This window comes from Ambystoma mexicanum, chromosome 10 (genome assembly GCF_040938575.1).
Source record: "Ambystoma mexicanum isolate Mex_15411 chromosome 10, UKY_AmexF1_1, whole genome shotgun sequence".
Taxonomy (NCBI): domain Eukaryota; kingdom Metazoa; phylum Chordata; class Amphibia; order Caudata; family Ambystomatidae; genus Ambystoma; species Ambystoma mexicanum.
Genome location: NC_090932.1, coordinates 114,801,913 through 114,828,165, shown reverse-complemented (window position 1 = coordinate 114,828,165; position 26,253 = coordinate 114,801,913).

The following is a 26,253-nucleotide window of genomic DNA, read 5'->3' as shown; positions in this document are numbered from 1 at the left end:
CTTGAGGCCCCACCATGTCCACCACTTTGTCCTGGCAACTTTTCCATGCTCGATCAATGCCTCATCATATGTCTTTTGTGGCTTTGGTGATGAAGGTAACCATCTTGTGGTCTAGCTCAAAAGTTTCCATAATCTTGCCTGGGAGATCTGGCCTATAGAATTCCACCCGCATCCTGAATTGCACTTCTCTTTCTAGCAGTTTATGAACACGTTGCTCCCTGTTTCGGGCCATCCTCGGTGAGGGCGACCATGCATTTTATTTTGGGTGTTTAATACCCTTGGGGTCGAACATGTCACCTATGTCGTCCCCTGCCTTTTGAGTCACTATGGGCAATGATGTGCATTTGGGGTAACTAATTTTACTGCTAAGGTCACATTGGGCCTCATTACGAGGTGGGTGGTAAGGGATTACCGGCACTGGTAAGGGCACCGGTGCTGGTAATCCCTTACCGCCCTACTACGAGTTCCCTTTGCGGGTCCTCCCTTAATGCCTGGTTTTTCCAGGCGTTAAGGAAGGGACCCGCAAAGGGAATCTGGAGCTAATAACGGTACCGCAATTTGCGGTACCGTTATTAGCGCCTTCCCCATTCCCATTGAGCCCTATGGGGGCTCAAATGGGAATGGGGAAGGGCCCAGGTGAATGGGGAATTACCGGTCATGCCAACCTTGGAATGGGCCGGTAATAGCTCCATTCACCAGGGCAGAGTCGGTAAGGTTTTGGAGGCAGCCATGGCGCTAATAGCGCCATGGTTACCTCTGACCTCGTAATGAGGTTTTTATTTCTAAAAATAAAGCAGTTTAAACTGCAATTCTGCAATTCTCTTTCTTCCGTTCCTGATACTCATCTTCTGAGGCTCCTCCGGCTGCATTTTCACCGAAAATTGGATCTGCCTTGACCGACTTCGGCTGGGGACTCGGGACGGCCTCCTCCCGCTCTTTCCTTCATCGGGCCGATCCAGTCAAATCCTTCCCGCCTTGCGGACATATTAGGCGACAGTTATCCCCTCCAGCCGCTGTTTGTCCGAAGCCAGCGGCAACCCCCGGACCCTCTTCCTGCCCTTGCAGCTCGTCCATCCACGGAGCCAGTGTCAGACGTGCCTCACGGCCTCTCCTGTTGCCCCTCCCTGCGTGGCCCACCTTCAACCCACCTTCATTGCGGCCTGGACCCCCTCTCTTGCTCGGGGTCTGGGTGCCACAGCGGCCATCCGGGGTGCCAGTACTGAAGTCCGCAGCAGTACAGAAGTCGGCGGCAACCTCCGGAACCTCCTCCTGCTCTGAACAGCTCGTCTATCCACGGAGCCAGTGTTGGACGTACCTCACGGTCTCTCCTGTTGCCGGGCCCTGCGCGGCCCGCCTTCAACAAGCCTTCATCGCGGCCTGACCCCTCTCCTGCTCAGGGTCTGGATGCCTCAGCGGCCATCCGGGGAGCCAGTGCCAGACTGGCCTTGAGGGTCTCTCCTTCTGTCTGACCCCGCGCGGCCCGCCTTAACACACATTGTTGGGTCCAGGACCCCCTCTCCTAATCAGGGTCGGGGGCCAGCAGCCGTCGACCAGAGAGCCAGCATCGGACCGGCCTCAGTTTCTCTCCAGCTGCCTGACCCTGAGCGGTCCGCCTTCGGCCCACCTCATTCCAGCACAGACCCCCTCTCCTGGTTCGGGGTCTGGATTCCCTTACAATCATCCGCGGAGACAGCATTGGTCTGGCCTCTGTGTCCCTTCTGCCATCGGACCCTGTGAGGCCCGCCGAATCCCCTCATTACTCTGGATCCTGATCTCCTCTGCTGACTGCGGGGTCCCGGTGAGTGCTGTGAGCTGGGTCTGTCACACTCAGCATCGGTTCGGGCCTCAGAGTCGGCCTCCTCCCGCTCTGCCTGCGGTCCAACCCTGCGGGATCCTGCCTGCCTCATGGCCATCTGAGGCGCCGGTCCTCCCTGCTGGCACTTCACTCCCGACGCCTGTGGCGGCCCCTGATTCCTCCATCCGCACAATACATCCCGGGACTCCCTCTCCTGGTTCCGGGCCTGGGCACATCTACGAGAGTCCACTGAGCCTTTGTTGGACCAACCTCTGAGTCTCCTGCTACCTGACCCTGTGAGGCCCGTGGTTACCTGCCCTCATTGCACCAGATCTGGTCCTCCTCTTCTACACATAGGGTCCTGATAAGTCCTGAGGGCCAGTTCCGATTTGTTTAGCACTGTCTGACTTCGGAAATCGGGTCGGCACTGCGGGAGCCTCCCGCCTTGTACTCATCTTGGACAGCAGTCATCCTCTCCTACCACTTCACACTCCGGATTAGCAGCAACCCCTGGAAACTTCATACATCTGATTTACCTCCAGTGGCCCCTCCCTTTGGACCTGGGTTGAGTGCCGCAGCCATCCTCGTAACCAATAACTGTCCAGCTTTGCAAGCTCTCTTGACCAACGTATTCTGCACAGCCCTTGAACCAATAACTGTCCAGCTTTGCGAGCTCTCTTGACCAACGTATTCTGCACAGCCCTTGAACCCTCTTTTTCACATTGTGTCTGGACCCTCATCATCTATACCTTAATGCCATCCCTTATTACCCCCAAATTGATTTCCACTACCTGCTCCCACCGACCATATGCGATCCGCCATATCTCCCTCTCATTTTACCTTCCCCCCCTCTCCCATCCCTTCCACCTCCTCCTCCCCCTTCTACTCTCCTCTTTCCTCCTTATGACTAGACCCCTTTACCATCCTCTCCCCCACTCCCCCAATCACCCCCTTTTCCCCTCTCACCGTCCTCACCTTCTCTACCCCCTACTGCCAAACACACTGCCCTTATGAACATTGCTCTCTGGAATGCCAGATCCGTCTGTAATAAAGCCGCTGTTACCCTTGATCTATTCTTCCGTCTTAATCTCCATTTCCTCTACCTTACTGAAACCTGGATTCCTCCTCATAACACCTCTGTCCCCGCCTCCTTCACGACCTCCTCGTCCTCTTTTCTTCATACCCTCCGCCCCTCCGGTCGTGGTGGTGGTGTCGGTCTCCTGTACCACTCCCAATACATCTCATCCTCTTCTTCCCCAACTCTCCCCTCTTTCTCTTCCTTTGAATTCCTCTACAAGTCCTTCTCCTTTCCCATTCCTATTTCCTTCCTGATCATCTATTGGCCTCCTGGCCCTATCTCCTCCTTCTTTGAAGACCTAGATCAACTCCTCTCACTCATTTCTCCCTCCCCCTCTCCTCTAACTGTACTTGGTGACTTTAATATTCATCTTCCTTCTCCCCCCAATCTTCTCCCCTCCTCTCCATCCTTGATTCCTACCTCCTCTCCCCGCTTCCTTCATCCCCTACGCACTCCTCTGGTTCCACTCTTGACCTCATCTTTAACTCCTCGTATCCCTCCTCTCCTGTCTCTTCTCTTCCTGTTTATCTCTCTGACCATGCCTTACTCTCGTTCTCACATTCTCCTCTCTCACCACCCTCTAACACTAATCCCTCCCTATCTACTCACGTCATGACCTACGTGATTTTGATACTACCCTCTTCTACCACACTTGCTCTTCTTCTCTTCCTACTCTCCAAGACTTTGAACTACTCTCTCCCGATGATGCTCTCTCCTCCCTCTCATCTGCAATCACCACTGCCCTAGACCAACTCTACCGCCTTTCTCTCTTCCGCCCTAATCAAAAACCTTCTCAACCCTGGCTTACTTCCCATCTCCGTTCTATGCGGCGCTTTCTCAGACGTCTTGAGAGACTCTGGCTCAAAACTCCCTCGCTTCCTAATCAAACCTCTTACTTCTCTTACCATACACTTTACAATTCTTGTCTTACTGCGGCCAAATCCGCCTACTACTCTAACCTTCTTCAGTCTCAAGCCTCCCATCCTCGTCGGATTTTTCAAACTCTTTCCCGTCTTCTCTCTCCTCCCACTCCCGATCCCTCATCCAATTTCACACTTTCTCCCTCTGATTTTGCCAACTACTTTTCCTCCAAAATCTTCACACTTAGGCAAAAACTTAACTCCCTCTCTGACTCCCTCTCTCCTCCCCCCTCCTCCATCTTCCACCATGTCTGTCTTCTCATCAGTTTCCCCTTCTGATATCTCCTCCCTTCTATCCAAAGCCCACCCCACGTCTTCCCCCTCTGACCCTCTCCCCTCTGTTCTCATCCCTAAGGTCTATCATCTTATTATCCCTTACCTCTCCTCTTTCTTCAACTCCTGTCTCTCCTCATCTACCTTTCCCTCTGCTTTCAAACATGCAACGATAATTCCTATTCTCAAGAAACCTTCCGCTGATCCACTGCTCACTGCTAACTACAGACCTATCTCTCTCCTACCTTTCCTTTCCAAACTCCTTGAACGCCTTGCCTACTCCCAACTTTCTTCCTTTGTCTTTATTTCCTCTCTCCTTCCTCCTTTTCAATCTGGCTTCCGTCCCAAACACTCCACTGAAACTTCTCTCATCTCTATTCTCAATTCACTCCTCTCTGCTCGTCATGCTAAGCAATCCTCTATTCTTATACTCCTTGATCTCTCTGCTGCTTTCGACACTGTTGATCACCCACTCTTGCTCAATACCCTCTCCTCCTTTGGGTTCAGAGGCCCTGTTTTAAAATGGCTATCCTCTTATCTTTCCAACCGTTCCTTTGCTGTTTCATGGGGTGGCCAGACCTCTCCTTCCTTCCCGTTAATTTACGGTGTTCCTCAAGGCTCTGTACTTTGCCCTTTCCTCTTCTCTCTCTACACCTCCCTCATTGCCCCTGTTATCTCCTCCTTTGGTATCTCCCATCATTTCTATGCGGATGATACTAAACTCTTTCTCTCATTCTCCTCCTTCACACCTGACATCCATCTTAAACTCTCCTCCTGCCTCACAGCCATTAAGAACTGAATGTCTTCCCGCTTTCTCTCTCTCAACACCGGTAAAACCGAAGTCCTTTTCTTCCCCTCTAATACTCTTCCCTCTCCCTCTCCCCCCTTTTATCCATTTTCCTCCCACTGATCTTCCTATCTCCACCCATGCTCGCAACCTAGGCGTTCTATTTGACTCCTCTCTCAACTTCTCGCAACACATTTCACTCACCTCCCGCTCCTGCCGATTCCACCTCTACAACATTTGCAAAATCCGTCCCTCCCTCACTTTCCACGCTACTAAACTCCTAATCTCCTCACTCATCTTTTCCCGTCTTTTCTACTGCTCCTCTCTACTCTTCGGAATTCCCTCCTCTCAGCTTACCCCTCTCAAATCCATTTACCATTCTGCTATTCGTACCCTTTGTCTCCTTAACCCCCGTGATTCTATCTCCACTTCGCTCTCTCATCTTGACTGGCTACCTTTCCACCTACAAATAAAATTCCACTTTCTCTGCCTCGTTTTCAAATCCCTCCATGGTCTTGCTCCTCCTTATCTTTCCTCCCTCCTCTCCTTCTACTCCCCCTCCCGCTCTCTCCTCTCCGCTGACCACTTCCTTCTCACTGTAACCCCTTCCCCCTGTGCTTCCTCCCGCTTCCGCTCTTTTCATCTTCTTGCTCCTCTACACTGGAACTCTCTCCCCCTCCCAATCCGCTCCTCCACTACCCTCACCTCATTTTGCACTTCCCTTAAATCCCTTCTCCTTCATTCCCCTCCGTGAAGCCCTCCCTGCCTTCTCAACTCCCCCCCTGATTTTCCCCTCCCTTTAATTCCTCTCTCCCCTCTACCTTCACTCTCTACCCTTTCCTCTACTTGTATTCAATCCTTCTCCTGGTTCCCCTCAACTCACTAATTCTCAATTCACTCCCCCACCCTCAGTTAATTGCTCTTTGCACTGTTTTGTGGAATGATTCATGCTGTAATTTTTGCTCACAATGTTAATTGTTGTTATTTCTCTGTATTTGTTGTTACAATGTACAGCGCTTTGGCATAAAGCGCTCTATAAATCAATCAATCAATCAATCAATCAATGAGGCCCATTGTCTGCATCCATCAGGGCTTCATCTCCTTCCTCCTCCTCATCCTTGGAGGTTTCTAGCCACCATCGGCTGCCCCTGTGTTTATCGCCCTTGGTAGGGCCTAAAAGGTTCAGTACTGCTGCTTTACCTAAGAAGGCACTTTTCAATCTGCCAACATTCCAGCAACCTAATGGGGCATCTGTTGAGCCCCAACATTCTGACCCATGGGGTAGAAGAGTGGGGGCTCGTATGGGTCTTTTCCTCTGCCTTAGATGCAACCCCTTTTTGGGTTGCTACCTGAGGTGCCCTTGCCAGTGCTAGGCTCTCTCTACCTCTTTCTCAGAGCCATTCCCTTTGCTGCAATGAAGGATTCTAAGGGGGATAGCTCAGGGGCAACATGCTCGCGTTGGATGCAAGATGACACAGAGCAACACGGGCTCGATCCCCGGGTCCGCTCTCAGAAACCTCTGGGTATTAAGTGCTTACAAATAACATATCACATCATATCATAGGTTAAAGCACTCCTGGATAGGCTGCAACCCTTGTGAAACTGCCACCAACAGTGAGTCCCTTAAACAGATCCCTGCCCACTTCCAATTCATCTTCACTTTATTCGGGGTGATGCTTTCAGGCTCCATCATTCACTTTGCTGCATCTGTCCCTATGTGATTTTGTATTTATTTACATAAATCTCTTGCCCTTTAAAATGTGCTTTCAGGGCCTGACCGTTACAGGCTGCAGTTGGGAGAGCTTAAAGTTCCCTGTGTGACATGCGTGTCGTGTGATTTGGCAATCTGCAAGGTTATTTCCTCTAGCGTGACTCTTCCAAGTTGGAAAGGACATTTGCAGCCCCTGGAGAGCACCCTGGTCACCCGATGCGCTCCCGGGGGCTGCCCGCGCACCAAAGATAAAGAAATTAGTAAATAGCTGTCCCTCGCCAGTAAAAGCGATCTCTCTGATATTTACGTGAATAGTCAATGCGGCCATCCACCACCAGCAATAGTTTCCTCAAACTACACATTCATGTATATGAAACCTTCTGAATGAATGATGCTGCGTAACCTAACAAGGACATTGATAATCTTGTGCTGCATGTGTCTAATGCTATCTACACCACAGTGTATCTACGATCAGACCTTGCAATACAAGTAACTACACCTCATTATACTCTGTAGTAAACCACTCAATAAACCATTACAATACTGCACAATACAAATCTGCCATAGAGCAATAAATAGGGGGACTTATCTGCTTAGAAGAGCAGCAAAGAAAGAGGAAGAGGGATAGAGAGGACATGACATCAGGGCTGTGCTGGACCAGAATTGGTTCTTAAAAAAAGTACAGAAACACTATGGACTTCTGGGAAGTGTAGTCCCGTGTAGTGGATTTTTTGTGAAGTTTGAAAGATTTACTGTTTTAAAAAGAGAAAAAAATATATATAATGTTTTTTCAAAGTTTTGTCTTTGAATATATATATATATATATATATTACAGGGCCTGTGGTAGCGGCCCTGTAATTATGGTTAAATTGCTCAAACCAAAGGAAGAGCACTTTTGGGGCGGCTTATAACTTTGCCCCCTATGGACCAATCCTCACGAAACAAAAAAAGTTTATGTCCGCGTCAGAGGAATTCTGCGAAGATTGGTGAGGTTTCGTCAAGAAGGGGCAAAGTTATAGGAGGGGTCCCAAAATGTGTGTTTTTTTCCCATTGATGCAATGAAAAAAAGATTTTCACCAAATTTGCGGCAGGAGCGGTGGCTTCTAAATACGTCCAGTCATTTTTTTTTTTAAACGACCAAAAAGTAGGCCAATAAAAATGTGTGATATCTGGGTTTGGTCCGTGAACTGACTTCCCTCTTCGGTCCACAGACGGGCCCACGATTGGGCTAGTGGAGGGCGCGGTGTTCGCAGACATCGGACGCACTTGCTGATTGGATGGTGAAGAGAGTGAGTTGCATCAGATTTTTGATTATGCTGGATATGTCACTGTCCACGAACATTGCATTAAAAACATATTAAAAAACACAACTTTGCACTTGTCAAACTATTGAAACAATCTCTGGGGAGGTGAGGGGTGATGAGGATGGGATGGGACATGGCCTTAAAAAGCCCAAAACCAGGTGTTTTTCTTACACGATGTCCATGAATAGTCTCAGGCAGTCCTGTGATGTTCGCAAACATATTAGATGATTGGGGGCATCTATACCTATTTGTGCATTACAGGGTTGGTGAAAAGCAGCTTTTGGATGGCTTATAACTTTGGCACGACTCAATGATACTGCATGAAATGTTGGAACTTTATTCTAGTCCTGACTCTGAATGGTTCTTTAAAATTTGGTGCAGTTATGTCAAGACAAAACAAAATTAGAGAGGGGGTGCCAACATATTTGAAAGGCATACATGTGGCGCCATTTGGCAAATCTGCACATCAGTTTGCAAAAAGATTGTAGACCTAGACATTGCAAAGTTTGGTGGGATTTTCCCAAGAGGTGGCAACATTAGAGGGGGGTCTCAACATTTTTAGATGGCTTATAACTTGAAAATGTCTGAAGAACACATGTTGGGTCATTTGGTGGTGAGAAGACGGGCTGGGAAGGGCGGGGTAATGGAAAAAAGATGATATGGGGCTATTTCTGTAGGTTGAAAAAGGCCTGGCAGGTGCTGTAGCTGCCCATGGGGTCGTTTGAGGGCAGCGATCTGAAAGGACAGCTTGGGAAAGACATTTGGGCTAATTTGATGGCTGAAAGAGGGTGTAGAAATGGTAGGGTAGTGGAATGAAGGTAATGTAGAGCTGTTTTTATAGGTAAAAAAGTGTTTGGAAATGCTGCCAGGTCTGCGGTCAAATTTGGTGTGTGCGGTCAAATTTGGTGTCTGCGGACATAATTTCGATTGCAGGGGGTTGGGGGTTAGTTTCATTAGTATGATACGTACTTGTTAAGTAGGTTAATTGTTTTGTGGTCTGTGGCTAGATTCTGAGGGGCATGGCCCCAGGCCAACCCCCCAAAGTATGTAAACTGGGCACAATGACTATAGTAGTAGTATGTGTATTGTAATTATAGGTAATGTAGTCGGAGTGAGGCCAGAGTGACCATACTAGCAATATGTATAAAGTAATTGTCTGTAATGTAGTGGGAGTTTAAAGTATTTGTAATATGAGGTATTATGAAATTGAGTCACTGGAAGAAAAAAAAAACATACTGGATAAAAAAACTAAATAAACATATTACAAATAGCTGCAGGTAAACAGTTGTGAAATACTTCTGTAACTGCACTACACGTTCAAGCGTATTGTTACATATTGGTGTGCAATAAAACATGCATTGGTCTATGGCACTCACCTTACCCTTACATACCGCCCCGTCTAGTATGAATGGCAGTTGGCACCTGTGATGGTGTGCTTGCAAGGGGGCAGTGTAGATGGAGACGCTGAAGGTGTGGTACACCATGTACACCAGAAAATTATCTTATGTACTGTGACTATTCTGCGAATGGACACCAGAGTGCCGGTGTGTGCAGACTCTCCTTCGAAGACCTTGTTCGTGCAATGAGCATATGTATGAGTCCATTGAATGTTGTCCCAGGCCCATTGCGCTTATTCCTTTCTCTTCGTCATTCTCTTACTTTTACCTAGAAGCTGAACATTTGTAGAGCAATGGTAGTTTGAAGGCTTTACTATTGCAACAGCCTCTTGTTTAATTTACCCACTTTGTTTCGCGTTCCACTCCAGGTAATTTGAATTAAGGCTGCCAGACTTATCATTGGCATAAAGACCAGGTACCGTATATTTGATCCTTGGTCTTCAACCTTTACTTGGCACCTGTAGCGCACATGATGTGTACATTGCTATCTAACATAAAGTGTTATACGGATTACAAGCTTCAAGCTGTGTACTGCATCTGCTCCTGTCCTATCTCTCTTATTGCTGCCTGTGTGTGTGCGAATTAGGAATGGTGAGCACCCAACAATGTGTGCCTTAATGCCAGTAAGCCTGAGATAATGTTTATTAGACCCCTGCTACTGTTTTTCCTATTTCACTCTGGCTGTCCTCATCGGGTCCTGTACCTACGCCTTTGGTTGATAAAAAAAAAACGTTGGTGTTATCTTTCACTCCACCATGTCCGTATGTCCTCACATAATGGACGTGTTGAAGGAGTTACACTACCAGCTGCAGCCACTAAGAGGTGTTGTTGCTTTTGTCACTTTCCCCCAGAACCTAAGTGTTGCAAGAGATATAGTTTTGTCTAGGCTGGACTATTGGAACAGCCACTTTGTAAATCCTACTGCCTCTACTCTTTCGACCTCTGCAACTTATCCAGACAGCACTGTAAGACTTATTCTTGGCCTTTACTTAAGGAATGCTAATTCTCCTGTCCTGAAATCTTCACACTGGCGGCAATTGGTAGCTGCAAGGATTAATTTCAAGATGGTCTGTATTGTTTACAGGGCTTTTGGGGGCTAAGGACCTCACTACTTGCATATGTATCTTCTTGTTCGGCTGTTTACTCCTGCACCTCCAACTCTTTGAGGGTTAGGTGCTTCTGCAGGTAGAGAGTTGGGGGGGGGGTGATTTCTCTACTTGGGTGGTGAATTCCTCTGGAAAAGTATCCCTGCCTCTCTGAAATTAGAGCAGGAATACCTCAGGGTCTGCAAGTAATTGAAGACTTTCCTTTATGCTTCTGCTTTCTATATGTCTCTCCCCTGCTGAAGTTTTCATTCTGCTGCACTAACTGGTTACCTGGCCACCAAGTAAACCTATTCGGAACTAGGTTGTCTTATCACCAGTAGCTCCATGCACTGTTTCGCGGTCCACCACGCACTATGGATTGTATCTGCAAGCACATGGTGTCATGCCTATTTGCACTTACTTATAACTGGGCACCCAGCCTCACTTACTGGAGGTTTGTTATTGCACTTTCCCTTTGCACCCCCCTGCCGATTCTGGTCTCGTTTTCTGTAGCACTTGCAAGATACGAATGACAGAAGGCTTAATAAAATTATTTATTCTGTTTCCTTTTGTTGTTACCTTGTTTGTTAGGTTGCACCTGGAAACGCCTGTGTAGATGCGACTGAGGTCTTTGCTCATGTACATCTTACTGCACAGGGCAATGAGGGGTGTGTGTATGAATGCAGAAATGGATATGATTGTGGGGAATAGATGTACGCAGAAGCTAGTAAGCTTGTACTGCACTGTTTGTGTTTTTACACTTTTACATGATGACTACATTTATATTTTTGTCACTGTTATCCCTTGAAGTTCCAGCTATTATGCTGGACAACATATGCAGCCTTGGTGGTTGCTTTAAGCATGAAATTGAAGATCCTTGTATAATCTACACGCTGTCCGGCCCATGCTAACACACTCCCTGCAGCTCTTTCTGGCAAACTACTTTTCTTCAGGATACATTGCCGCTACAACTATGTGCTAGGGAAATTACTTTTATAGCTTAGGGCAGGGGGCACATTACTATTGACGTATAGGGAAATACGTGTCTGTGTGCACTGCAGAAATTGTTATTTTTTAAAGAAAATGTAAATGTATTGTCATCATCATCATCATGAGAAGTATGCTTGTATGAGGAACAAATATCTAAAAACAAAATGTAATAACTATGGCATACGTAGAACATGGGATGATGCTTTATCATTATTTTGACACTCCCAGAATAAGAATATTGTATATTTTGAGGTGTCCTTCCTTTCCCCGGCATGGCCTGTGAAGTCAAAGATCCTAAATATTGCTGGCCCAAAGTAATGAAATGGTGTTAAGCACAGGGGTGGCTGTCCCGGTCATGCAAATACTATGAGCCGGATGAAAAAAACGGCTATGAGTCATTCGAAAAAACCTACCCATAGGCCGTTTGTACTCTGATGGTAATACATTGACCTCGATCCACAGAGAGCTCAAGATACACCTCTAAAATGCACACAAGCACTATATGTTGATCTGGACAGAATTTCCCTATATAATATTTTTTCTACCAAGGTTTGTGCATAAGCTGAAATATATAGTACTCATTAATAAAAAAGGCTTTCATACTGCTCAGTTTTTAACATGTACTAAATTTCAATGCAGTCACTGACCGATCACTTTTAAGAAGTTTTAAATTCACACCATTTTAACACATTTTTTGTATGACCACCTATGAATTGTTTATGTACTATGTGCATTATTAACTTTGTATGAGCACCCATGAATTATCTATCAACCATTTGTATTATTATTATTTTTTTGTGTGTAAAGAATAATGTCGGATAAAAACCCTATGATGATGATGATGCTAAATGTATTGTAAATGGATGCATTTATCCTGGTAAAATGGAAGTAAATAGTGTGATATGTGGTTCACTTGAAATATTTGGTTATTTTTGTACTACACTGTTTGCCAGTAATAGTGTTAATTGGTGTGGCATGTGTTTCCAGAAACAAAACTGACTTAGGTACGCTGTGAATGCTACATGAAAGGTGGCATTGTTATGTGTCCTTCAAAACAGTGGACTAAGAATTTGTGGGAATAAATATGCCACCAATCCTCAAAGAAATTATACAATTCAATTAATTAAAAGCAGACATCGGAAAGTAAAGTTTCTGTTGCAAAAATCTGTGCTGTGAAGCGGTTGGTCCTCTACAATATCGGAAAATGGATTCGCAAAGCACAATCTAAGCAAAATTGTACGTGAAAGCTATTGAAGTGTGGAAAGTGTACTGTCTGCCATATGATAATCGCTGTTATGGATGAATGTTCAATTTGCCGCAAAGAGTGGATGTCACACATGTTACGTGCAACTTTAACTTATTGTCAAAATAACAATGTATGTGTATATTTAATTGTACAGTGCTTACTGAAATATGTTTTTCTGTTATCCTTTTTACATAGTTATATACTCCCGCAGTGTGCATGTCATGGGTTCAGTCTACTAGCCGACGTCTTCTTTAACAGTGTTTGGACAATAATTATCATGAACGGATATGTTATAACTTTTGTGTGGGATGATCGCCAGACAACAATTTGTCCTTTTGCGGTTGCAGTAAAAAGAAGCAACATGGTCGCATAATGGTTCTAGAAAAGTGCGGATGTGAAAGTGTTGCTTTTATTTCAATTTTAAAACAGTGATTTTTCCTGCGTAATGGAGCGCCATATGCACAGATTATTCGTCGCTTATGGAAAATAATTTTTGGTGGAGAACGCAAAGACTTGCTTTGATGGATTTCACTTCTGTAGCTCTAGCCTTTGGTACATTCCCAACAGTAATAAAGAACTGCCACACTTATGATTGTGTCTTGGTGCTAGAGGTAGGCACTTCCTCTACCTCCTTTTCTTGGTCCGCTTCTTTATCTTTGTAAGTGTGGTGCTTTTTTGTTGTGGTCGTCCTGCAGGTGGTAGTGGTGATGGTGGCTCTTGAGGAGGAGGGATGGCAGTAGATGATGGCATTTTTAAGATAAATAGCAGTTTTCTAATAATCTTCCAACTATGTGCTGTGTGCTAGATTGTTAGTGGATAATGAGTAACAACAGGTGTAGGAGCTGTGCAAGGGTACAATTTTAGCTTGATAGTTGCTAGATCAGTAGAAAGTGCAGTTCCGAAAGCACGTATCCGATTGCAAAATGCGGACACATTTAAAAACAAGTCATCATGTTGCGCATGCTCGCGAGGTCACATGACACTGGACCTCATTACAAGTTTGCCGGTCCGGAAACAATGGTACCGGTAAGCTTGCTTGTACCGTTGTATTCGGACTGGCAAACTACGAGTTATGTGAGCTGGTGCCTTTCAGCCCGCCATGTCTGACATGGCGGACAGAAAGGCACCCGCTCACATATCTAGACAGATGCACCGGCACCATTCATGAATGGTGCGGGTGCATCAGTCCTCCCCTTTGCCATTGACTCCAATGGGACTCAAATTGGAATGGGGAGTAATATTTTGCGGCACCCGGCAATGGGCATTTACCGGGTCTGTCGGGGCTGTAATGCCTCAGTAATTGCCCATTACGGGGTGCCGCAAAATTACTGGCACGGCTACCGCCATAGTCATAATGACCCCCACTGTCGGTTAAGTCTGCAATGATGTTAGATGTTCGTGAACATTGACGGGTGCATAAACAGTAGGTAAAGTTGCAAAAAGTGTATAGAAGTGTTCAAAATGATGCTAGAAGGTAGGAAATGGCAGAGTTTTAAGGTGAAGCTTTGTAAATTGGACAGAAATGTTGTCATATTGGGGTAAGTATGATATTAGTAAGTTCTAGGAAGTAAGCATGCGCTGGTAAAAACCCATGAAATTCACTGAAAAATCTTTGTTAAAGGGAGGTTATGGTTAAGCTGCACTAATAAAAACCTATGAAATTCAATGAGAAAATGTTGTTAAAGGGACATTACGGTTACAAGTAAAACCGAAAAACCTCTGTAATTTGCCAGTCATGGTAACTTAAGCAACCATAACTCGCGCCACCACCGTGCACTGCTAAGACTAACACCCAGAAAATTGTATTTATTTATTGTCAATAGTTTACTGTTGGTGATGGTACAGTTAGTGTTTAATAGACTTGTATGTGGCAAATGCCTGTGTAACTCGAATAAAGAGCATGTGCTCCAATAACGTCCTTCACCCCTCGTATTGAACGATGCACACTGCACATCTCTCAATCCAGCTGTTATTGCAAAACAAACATTGGGTTATATGAGTTTTAAAGATAGTTTGCAATAGAGCTATGTTTCACTTACAGTTTATATGCCCCTTTGCCAATGTGGGTGCACTGCCCATTAAAATGCATGGTAACAGTACAAACTGCAACATATCTATCCAAAAAGTGCACAGTGCTTTTATATAAAATCATATTCGGTATCTATACAAAAATATAGGAAAACATCAAAGTCTCTAAGAGTTACCAAGAGTAACCTGGCACATTTATCAATTTTGCCCAAGGACTGGTTTGTCAGCAAAACAAGGAACATCCGTGTTGTGCCAGCACTGGCAAAACGACTAAAGTGCTTTAATAAAGTGCTTAGTGCATTTATAGTACATATTAAGGACTCTACCTGTAAAGTGCCTGATACTACAAGTATAAACTTGGTTTTGTGTGTGTGTGTTGATTTTATGAAATGCAAATGCCATTCTTCCTGTGCAATTTCGGTGGTTATGCAAAGCCAATTTAATGAAATGTCAATTTTTCACCTTGATATGCTCATTTCTAGCGACGTCACTTCCCATCGAGTTTATTGATGAGTCCCCCACTTTAATTTTTAGGACTTGACCGTTGGGTGTGGCTGGTCGCTGATTTCCTAATATGTTTAATTGTAATATACCTGAGGCAAGGCTTCCTGATTATGGGAGTCTGGTTTTAAATTGTAACAGTGTTCATGATGTACAGAGTCATATTAGAATAACTAGCGAGAAATAAATTGAAGACACTTGTTGGAATCAGGGTACCATTGCAGAGACAGATCAAAAAACATAAAGTGTTGATGCTTAGTAAAGAGCTTTTCCCAGGTTGAAACTTACAAAGATTAAAAACCAACTGATATGTACTCGATGTATAAAACAATGTTATCTTATGTTATGTTATGTTACTTTGCATTTATATAGTGCCTTATGTACCATTGGTATGGTCTCAAGGCGCTGGTAGGCTGAACGCCCTCGGGAACCGAACTTCAGGTCAATAAAGAGAATTGAGAGAGTCAAAAGGTGCGTGTGAGTACCGGATATGTGTGCAGCTGGTGTGGCAATCGTGTGATAGCTGCTTCTTAGCTGTAGGTGTGGAGGCTGAGAGATCAGGAGTATGTGTTCGTTCTGGCAGGTTATTATCCAGACCGATTTGGCTGCGTTAGGCCTGAGGAGAAACGCCTATGCTGGAGGGTGTGTAACCAGCAGTGTTTACTTAGGGTGATGGGGAGTATGAGGCACATGATGGTATGAGAACAGCTATACCGAATGGTGTCATAGTATCGCTGTGTTCTTTTTGAGGGGTGGTAAAGGAGCGAGCAAGAGTGGAGATGTGGATATGGTGGTTTATCTTAGCTGCTTGAGACCAAGCCCACTCCAATAGTTCCATGTACTCCATCCGTTCCATGTACTCCATCCGTTGCATGTACTCCGACTGTCCATGCATTACAACCGTGTCTAGCACTCAAAGCCGTTCGTTTCAATGCGCTTTCAAACCGTTCCATGTAAATCACATTATTCTATGCATCCTAATCCATTCCGTGCACTCCAATCCATTTCATGCACTCCGATCCGTCCCATGCTTTCCAGTCCGTTCCATGCACTTGCGATTATTCCGTGTACTCGCATCCGTTCCAGGCACTCCACTTCTTTCCAAGCGCTCTAGTCCATTCCAAGCGCTCCAGTCTGTTCCACGGACTTCAACCATTTTATACACTCCAACTATTTATGCACTGCTGATTTTATTCGTTCTATCTCGTATTATCCTTTCTCCATGCATCCTCGACCCACATACGTCATCTTCACTTGTTCCGTCCACTTAACTGGTTCTACCCATTTCACATGTTCTATCCACTTCACCCGTTTCACCCACTTTACCGGTTCCATCCACCTACTTCATCCGATCCACCATTCCACCCGTTCTACCCATTTCACCTATCCTACATCAGTTCACCCGTTCCATCCACATTCTTCGCTCGTTCTATCCACATATATCTCCCATTTCTTCCAATTGTTTCACCCATTCCTTCTGCATGTTTCACCCGTTCCTTCCACATATTTCACCCATTTCATCCACATATTTCACCCGTTCCATCCACATGCTTCATCCGTTTCATCCACATACTTCATGCGTTCCATCCATATGCTTCACCCGTTCCAACCACATGCTTCACCTTTTCCATCTATATACTTCATCTGTTCCACCCAGTTCATCCGTTCCTCCAAGTTCATCCGTTCCACCCAGTCCATCGGTTCCACCTAGTCCATCCTTTCCACCCAGTCCATCCGTTCCACCAAGTTCATCCATTCCACCCAGTCCATCCGTTCCACCCAGTCCATTCGTTCCACACAGTCCCTCCGTTCCACCCAGTCCATCCATTCCATCCAGTCCATCCGTTCCACTCACATACTTCACCTGTTTGAATTTCATACTTCCTCCGTTCTCACCATATTTTCATTTTATCCATCCACTTCACCCGTTTCATCCACATACTCGTTCTGTTCTATATATTTGACCTATTTTGTTCACATACTTCACCCGTTCCTTCCTCATACTTTACCCGTATCATCCAAAAATGTCATCCGTTCTTCCAACTACTACCTCCGTTCCTACCACGTACTTACATCCGCATACATCATTCGTTTGAACCGCACCCGACATCCGCTCTGCACTCTACACCCGCTCCGCACTCTACACCCACTTTACAACCCCGCTCCGCATTTTACGCTTACTCTTCGCTCCGAATACTACACCCGCTCCGTAGCCGCACCATACCATACGTCCGCTCAACGCCTCACATCGGCTCAACACCACCGCACCTTACATCTGCTCAATACCCTAGGTCCGCTCAACACTCTACATCTGCTCAGCACCATCAGGCTCCATGCCCTAATTCTGCTGAACATCCTACATCCGCTCCACTCAGTTATCCACTCACACCCTACAGCCGCACCATAATCTATATCCGCACCACCAACTACGCATTCATCCGCTCTGCACACTCATCCGCTCTGCGCGCTCATCTGCTCAAGCCACTCATCCGCTCAAGCCACTCATCAGCTCTACGTGCTTTATACGTTCATCCGCTCTGCGCCCTCATCCGCTCTGCGCACTCATCCGCTCTGCGCACTCATCTGCTCCGCGCAATCATCTGCTCCGCGTACTCATCCACTCTGCGCACTCATCCGCTCTGCGCACTCATTCACTCAGTGCACTCATCCGCTCTGCACACTCATGCGCTCAACCCACTCATCCGCTCAACCCTCTCATCTGCTCAACCTACTCATCCGTTCAACCCACTCATCCACTCTACGCACTCATCCGCCCTACGCACTCATCAGCTCTACTCACTCATCTGCTCTGCATACTCATCCGCTCTATGCACTCATCCGCACTATGCACTTCATCCACTTCACCGACTTCATCAGCTCCACTTGTTTAGTTCACCCTTATTACGCGTTTCATCTGCTCTACGCGATTCATCCGCTGTGCGCACTCATCCGCTCTACGCACGCATCCGATCTACGCACTCATCTGCTCTATGCACTCATCCGCTCTATGCACTCATCGGCTCTACGCACTTCATCCGTTTATCCGCTCTATGCACTCATCTGCTCAACACACTCATCAGCTCAACACGCTCATTCGCTCAACGCACTCATCCGCTCTACGCGATTCATCCGCTCTACGTGATTCATCCACTCTGCGCACTCAACCAATCAACGCATTCATCTGCTCTACGCACTCATCTGCTCTACGGGCTCATCTGCTCTACGTGATTCCCCAGCTCTGAGCACTCAACCGATCTACGCACTCATCGGCTATAGGCGCTTCGTCCGTTCATCCGCTCTGCACAATCATCCGCTCTGCGAACTCATCCGCTCAGCGCACTCATCTGCTCTGCGCACTCATGCACTCAACCCACTCATCCGCTCAACCCACTCTTCCGCTCAACCTACTCATCACTTCAAACCACTCATCCGCTCTACGCACTCATCCACCCTACGCCATCATCGGCTCTACGCGCTTCATCCGTTGATCCGCTCTGCGCACTCGTCCGCTCTATGCATTCATCCGCTCTGCGCACTCATCCACTCAACGCACTCATCCGCTCAATGCACTCATCCACTCTATGCACTCATCCGCTCTACGCACTCATCCGCTCTATGTGATTCAACGCACTCATCCGCTCTATGCACTTCATCCACTTCACCAACTTCATCAGCTCGACTTCTTTTGTTCACCCTTATTATGCGTTTCATCTGCTCTACGTGATTCATCCACTCTGTGCAATCGTCCGCTGTGCGCACTCATCCGCTCAACGCACTCATCTGCTCTGCGCACTCATCCGCTCTACGCACTCATCCGCTCTACGCACTCATCTGCGCAGCGCGCTCTTCCACTCAACCCACTTATCCGCTCAACCCACTCATCCGCTCAACCCACTCATCCACTCTATGCACTCATCCGCTCTACGCGCTCATCCATACTACGCGCTTCATCCGTTTATCCGCTCTGCGCACTCTTCTGCTCAATGCACTCATCTGCTCGGCGCACTCATCTGCTCAGTGCGCTCATTCGCTCAACGCACTCATCCGCTCTACGCAATTCATCCGCTTTACGCGATTCATCCGCTCTACGCGATTCATCCGCTCTTAGCGATTCATCCGCTCTACGCGATTCATCCACTCTGCGCACTCAACCGCTGAACGCATTCATCCGCTCTACGCACTCATCTGCTCTATGCACTTCCTCCGCTCTACGCGATTCACCCACTCTGCGCACTCATCCGCTCTACGCACTCATCGGCTATACGTGCTTCATCCGTTCATCCGCTTTGCGCACTCATCCGCACAACGCACTCATCCACTCTACGCATTCGTCCGCTCTGTGCACTCATCCGCTCTACGCGTTTCATCCACTCTACGCATTTCATCCGCTCTACGCGTTTCATCCGCTCTGCGCACTCATCCGCTCTGCGCACTCATCCGCTCTACGCACTTCATCCACTTTACCAACTTCATCAGCTCCACTCGTTCGTTCACCCTTATTACGCGTCTCATCCGCTCTATGCGATTCATCCGCTCTGCGCACTCATCCACTCTATGCGCTTCATCCACTTCACCGGCTTCATCTGCTCCACTTCTTTCGTTCACCTTTATCCCTTTGCGCCATGGCTGCCTCCAATACCGGGTCCGGCACCGGTCTCGTTCCATGGGGACTTACCGGTCCATTCCGACCCTGGAGGGACCGCTAAGTCCCCATTGAACAAACCATTCCCCATTCCCATTTGAGCCACCAAGGGTAATCCCTTACCGCCCAACTCATAATGACCCCCTGTGTCTTTTTATGTGGCCAGCTCCTCTTGGTTTGTTAGAGATTGAGTCAATGGCAAATTATCTGAAGGAGGACATGTCTCTCTTATGTTTTTCTTCAAAGTGCTTTGCCATCGGATATGCCATATCGCCATTTTCTATGACTCTTAGGTGTTGTAGTATCCTGATTGACATCCAGTTGGGTGTTGCCTATGTAACACAGTTTACAGTTACAGGTGATCACATATGTCACATATTTAATCATCCATGAGATTTGTTTTTTCACTTTGAAATGTGTCCTGTTCGTGGGTAATTGTAACTTTGCACATTGGTTCCAAACTGACATGCCTTGCATTTGGCACACTTGTAGAAACCTGTAGGGTTATCAGACAGCCATCCTGTTTGTTGAACAGGGTTTGCCATTTGATAAAGACTTGGTGGTAGTTTAGAGTGTACAGATATCGCTTTCCTGAATGTGACAGTTGTGGTGGTTTTTAAGTGTCGGCTAATATCCTTGTCTATGGTCAAAAGGTGCCAGTGTTTGGCCAAGACTTTTCTCACTTCATTAGCTCCTTCATTGAACGTGGTGATGAACCGGATTCTGTTGATGGACTCTTTATGTCTCTTATTCTTCTTTTTCCTTGTGATGATAGTATTACTCCTATCTTGCCTCTGGCATTTGTCGTAAGCTTTGCTCGTTATGCCTTAGGAGTAGCCGCTTGCATGGAATCTTGCAGCTGCTGCTTTGGCATTTTGTACATAGGTATTCTCCTCACAACAGTTCCACTTAATCCTTAAGTATTCGCCATACCGGATACTATTTTTGAGACAAATGGGATGTGCACTATCCGCTAGGAATACTGCATTGGAGCTTGTCTCTTTGCGATACAGCTCTGTAGTGATCCTCTTGTCTATTATTCTAGTTTTAATGTCAAATGCACAATTTCCTCTTCACTATGTTGTTCTGTGAATGTTAGATTTGTATCATTGGTATTGAGAAGTTTGAAAAATGCTAGCCACACTTTGGCTGTGCCATCCCGTAGGATAGCAAAGTCATCTATGTATGTTCTCCATAGTATCACCCTGTTCATGTGTACTGATGTTTCTTCTGACGCAAACAGATCTTCCACCCAGTGTCCCATAAATAGATTAGCGTACGTGGGGTCTACTGATGTACCCAGAGTAGTGCCACATACGTGATTATAGTATTGACCATGGAACATGAAGGAGTTGTGGGTTAGACAAAACTTAAGCATGTACAGAATCATTAGGGAAGGTTCCCTGTAACTAAGTGATCTGGTGGAGAGGTAGCGTTAAATTGCCTCAAGACTCCTTTGGTGTGAGATGCATGTGTAAAGAGAGACAACATCCAAAGTGATTAATTAGTATCCTTCATTCCAAGGGACATTGGGCCTCATTACGAGTTTGGAGGTAGCCATGGTGCTATTAGCGCCATGGCTGCCTCCAAACTCGTTCCGGGTCCGGGTTCCTTGAATGAGGAATTACCGGGCCATTACAACCTTGGAGGACCCGGTAATTCCTCATTCAAAATACCCATCCGCATTCCCATTCAAGCCCCCATAGGGCTTAATAGGAATGGGGAGGGAGCCAATAATGGGGCCGTGAATAACGGGCCCGTTAGTAGCTCCCTGGTCCATTAGCGTCTCCCGCTAAGGGACCTCGTAATGTGGCGATAAGGGGTTAACGCACCGACATCCGTACCTGCGCCGTTAACCCCTTACCACCGCACTCGTAATGAGGCCCTTTGTCTATTTGATTTAAAAAATCTGTAGTGTCTTTCGTGTAGGAGGATAGTGTCTCTACAAAAGGGAAGAGAAATTTACAAGTGTTCTTTAACAATGAGTCGATGGGGGCAACTATGGGTCTACCTGGAGGTATTTTCTTCAGTTTGTGTATTTTGGGAATGAAGTGTTATAATAGGGTTAGTTGGAAAGTTCTTGGTAAAGAATTTTCTTTCATCTTATTCCAAACGACCCACCCTTGCAGTTTGATGTCAAATTCAATCTTGCATTTTGGATAGGGGGCTGTGGCTAGTTTCTCATAGTTATTTACATCTTTAAGTTGATGTGTAGCTTCCCTCTGATAGTCTCAGGCATTTAAGATTACCATGTTAACTTCCTTGTTAGAGGACTTACTCACAATGGTCTTGTCTTTTCCTAAGTCTTCCATAGCTTTCCATTAATTCAGTGTCAAATTATGTTTTTCATTTTCTTTGGATTTTGAGGCAAGAAAGCAAATAATTTTATTTGGATAAGTGCATCCATTAAACACAGAGAAAAACGATTCCACATACAATATTAAAAATAACCAATTCATCACAATTATAAAAAGTCGCAGTATCCATGGTTCAAATTTGCCCCAATAATCTATACAATATAAAAGAGATTTTGTTAAAGGGGAAATGAAAAAGCGGTGGATGTCCAGTAGCATAAACACATCTTCACAGTAAATCCAATATCCCCTTACTCTGATGCACAGCTTTTTTCAGAAAGGACAAAAGTGCCCAAGCTGTTAGTACAGAATCTGTGGCCAAAAGAAATACTAAAGCTGGCCTGTGGAAGTGGATGATAGAAGACCCCAGGGCCAGTGAAATAGTGGATCTCCTTATAACAGTGTACGCTGGACAAAACAAAATAATCCGGGCTGGACAACTTGATGAATCGGGGTACCGAGATCACTTTGCCGTATTTACTCTCAGCAATAAGCAATCCAATCTGGCTTGCGTGATCAGCCAAAGCTCTCCCCTTTTGGAACTCAGGAGAAGGTATAGCTGAATCTCGTTCACCCTACTTAACACAATGTGATTTCTATCTAAATTGATTTCAAGTTCCCTGAAGTCCCTTGTGTCCTTCATTGCCCTACTAAAAGTGTGCTTGTAAGAGCACAGTTGCTCCAGGGTCAACAAACTAGCAGGGGGGGGAATGACCCTGAATGTTACTTCCGGTCGGGAACTTGACAATAGATGCTAACCAGGGGATTTTGTGCCAATTTGGCCTATCCATAAGAGCCCTGATAAAGAAGTGACATGGCGTGGCATGCTCATTGGCCCACAATTGAAGCTAAAAAAGTGTGATCTGCCTTTGTTGTGGGATGTGCATGCAGGCACACAGGGTGTGTTGCAGCAACAGTGGATGGATCCCGGCCCTACACAAATCTAAGATGACATTCAGTGGCAATATTGTAATGCCTCCTGTTGGACGCGTGTCCAGAAGTTAAGCCCATACCAACATTTTTCACAGAAATGTACTGAAAAGGGTGTTCAAGTATTTTAAAATACCTTTGTAACTGCTCAGAGATGGCCTGTAGGAGTATGCGGCATGGAGGTACATTCTTCTGTAGGACTAGGCTTTATCTTATATTGTGTCTTCGTGAAATGTATTGGGTAGCTTTGTCATTAGGGGGTGATTAGAGGATGTTTGACACCAAATAAATCCAGGCAACAATAACGAGGTGTACAAATTGCAGAAAAACTGATCTTTAATGAATGCAAATATCGTCCGGGAGGTCAGTCAGTCTCAAGTGACCAAAAGGTTGAGAACTCTCGACCCACCCACATCGGGCTACAGTTTTTAAAGACATTTTAGACATAAAACACAAAATTCCAATACATTTCAGACATTAAGTAAATGCAAATCCCTATTCTCTACCGGTATATAGTCTTTTCAACGAAAAAAATGCATCGACAAAGAAATCCATCGAAGTAAAAGCACTGAATGTAAATGCATCGAAATGCTATCTTTTACATTTAAAAGTACATATCCATCGAAACTTGTCAATCGAATATAGGAATCAACATGTTTCAATGGATATGTACTTTCAAATGTAAAAGATAGCATTTTGATGCATTTATTTTTCACGTTAAAACGTTACATGGAGCTGTCCAGTGCTATAATATTCAAAGTATTTCGGCACTGGCAAGCTTCATGTAACATTTCAGTATTTATTATTTTTTTGGGGGGGTTCCGCCCTGAACTCCCCCAAGCCACAAGGGCACCCCCCTAACCCTAACCCAACCCTAGCCCTAACCCTAACCCTAATCGAAATCCAACTAAATGTATTCAATGAAAGTTCATTTTCATGGAAATGGCGTTCAATGGATATAATTTGTTGAAAATTAATGTGATGAATCTAATTTCGATAGATAGTCTAGATACCTTCTCTACCCACTCTTGCCATTTAGAAACTTAAAGATCGACATACATTACCCTACTCTTTTGGTTAGTATATTTCATGTGAAATTCCAAATCCATCTTCCTGCAGTCGACCTAATAGGGCAATTAGTGAAAAGTGAAATCAGCACCTTGTGGCAACAAATATTAGATACACTACTATCCTTTCCCATGAAACCAGACATCTTGGCACACTAGTCCATTCCCAGACCTTGCAGCTGCGTCACTGTAAAACATATCTTTCCAACTACCACATTGATAGATGTTGCTTTTCCCATTACTCAGCTAGTCCAAGGACTTAAACTGTTAGTTTTCAGGATGTTCATCTTGCCTGGAAATGAGAGATGTCATAGAAAAAACATGTAACAGTAACCCCACTTTTGAGAATTCATTTCTGGTTTTATTTGTGCTAACAGACCACTTTGTCACAAACTCGACAGTCCTAAAACTTCACTTGAGGGCAGTAGATCCAAAGCCTGATTCAGTATTTTGATAGAGCCTCAAGCTGAGGCCTAATTCAGACCAGGACACGTCTTTTGGAACTATTATGTTTCAGTCTGACTAATGCTAAAGTCATAAACATTATTATTTTGTGTGTTCAACTTCCCTGGGAAAAACTTAATGAAAGAGGATAACAGGAATTTCATCTTTGAGACATTGGGGGTCATTCTGACCCTGGCGGTAAGGGGTTAACGGCACTGGTAAGGATGCCGGTGCCGTTAACCCCCTACCGCCGCATTCCGCGGTCCCTTTGCGGGTTCCACTAAGGCTGGCTGGTTTTACCAGCCGCCCTTAGCGGGAGCCGCTAAGGGGCCAGGGAGCTAATAACGGGGCCGCAATAACCAGGGAGCTAATAACGGGGCCGCAATTTGCCCTATGGGGGCTCAAATGGGAATGGGGAATGGGTTTCAGAATGGGGACTTACCGGGTCCTCCAAGGTTTGAATGACCCGGTAAATTCCCATTCTGACTACCCGGACCCGAGTTTGGAGGCAGCCATGGCGCTTATAGCACCATGGCTACCTACAAACTCGGAATGACCCCCACTGACACGTCATTTGGCTCCTGCTGGGGTTCCCTTGGTAAAGGAGTTCACGAGACTCATTCAATCAGTTTGCACAAACTTCATGGTGCAAAATGAGGTGTCCTGAATTTTTAGATTGAAGGATACAATGCAGTTCAACCCGTTTTTACAACGAGGCATTTATGTAACACGGGTTCAAGCCAGGCACGCGCTGCAACCTCTCTTTAATCAGTTATAACACAATGATATCTCTTCCTGTAGGTCATCATCACCAGCTTGTTTAAAAGGCCTGAAACTGAGTGGCTTACACTTTGGCGCAAGATATATTTTGTAAATATCTGAACCTCGACACCAAAATGAAAAACATAAGGCAACCACTACCAAGGCAGTGTGAGCATTTCATAAACATCGGTCAGTAAAAGTACACGAAAATGCAGTGTATCCTTAAACCAGCCCTATGATTTCAGTACTTTCAGAGAGTTCTGAGTTGCTAGCCTACTGGTAAGGACTGCATTGGGCATCACCTGTCAGTATGATCTATTGTTCCTCTACAGGTGAGGGTTCAAGTGAGTGTCTTCTGAAAGTGAGGGTATTTTATCAGCAGTATTATCCTGCCACAAGTGAGGGTTGCAGTGTGTGTGCTTTGTCAAGGATCGTTGGTATCCTATTTGCTTTGGGTATATGTTTATTCAGTTTCGTGGACATGAATAGTGACAATACTTTATATAATAATGCCTTCACCAGTGTGTATAGAGATGACATAATACAGTATTCATCGACTATCCTCTGAGACCACCAAACCCAGTAGTCATTCACCTATCAGGCCAGTTACTGGTTATCACAAGAGGCGTTGCTAGGGAGGATTGGCGGGGATATAGCCCCGGGTCTTTTGGTTGTACCCCTGATAGAAGCTCAGGGGCTACAACCAAAAGGCTAGCTAGCCCCGGGTCCCGACAGTCCTGACATTAGCCTAGCCCCGGATCTTTTCCAAAGCTAGGCACACCCCTGGGTATCACCCTGGGACAGTCTACCTCTGTGCATTTCTGCAAGTGCATTAGAGTGAATCTTCTGAGCAACACCTAAAAAGAAGAGCTCCACAATGTTCGGTATTGCCTGCCTTGCTTTCAAGGTCCTCCATTTGCTTCACTTTGTTCAATATTG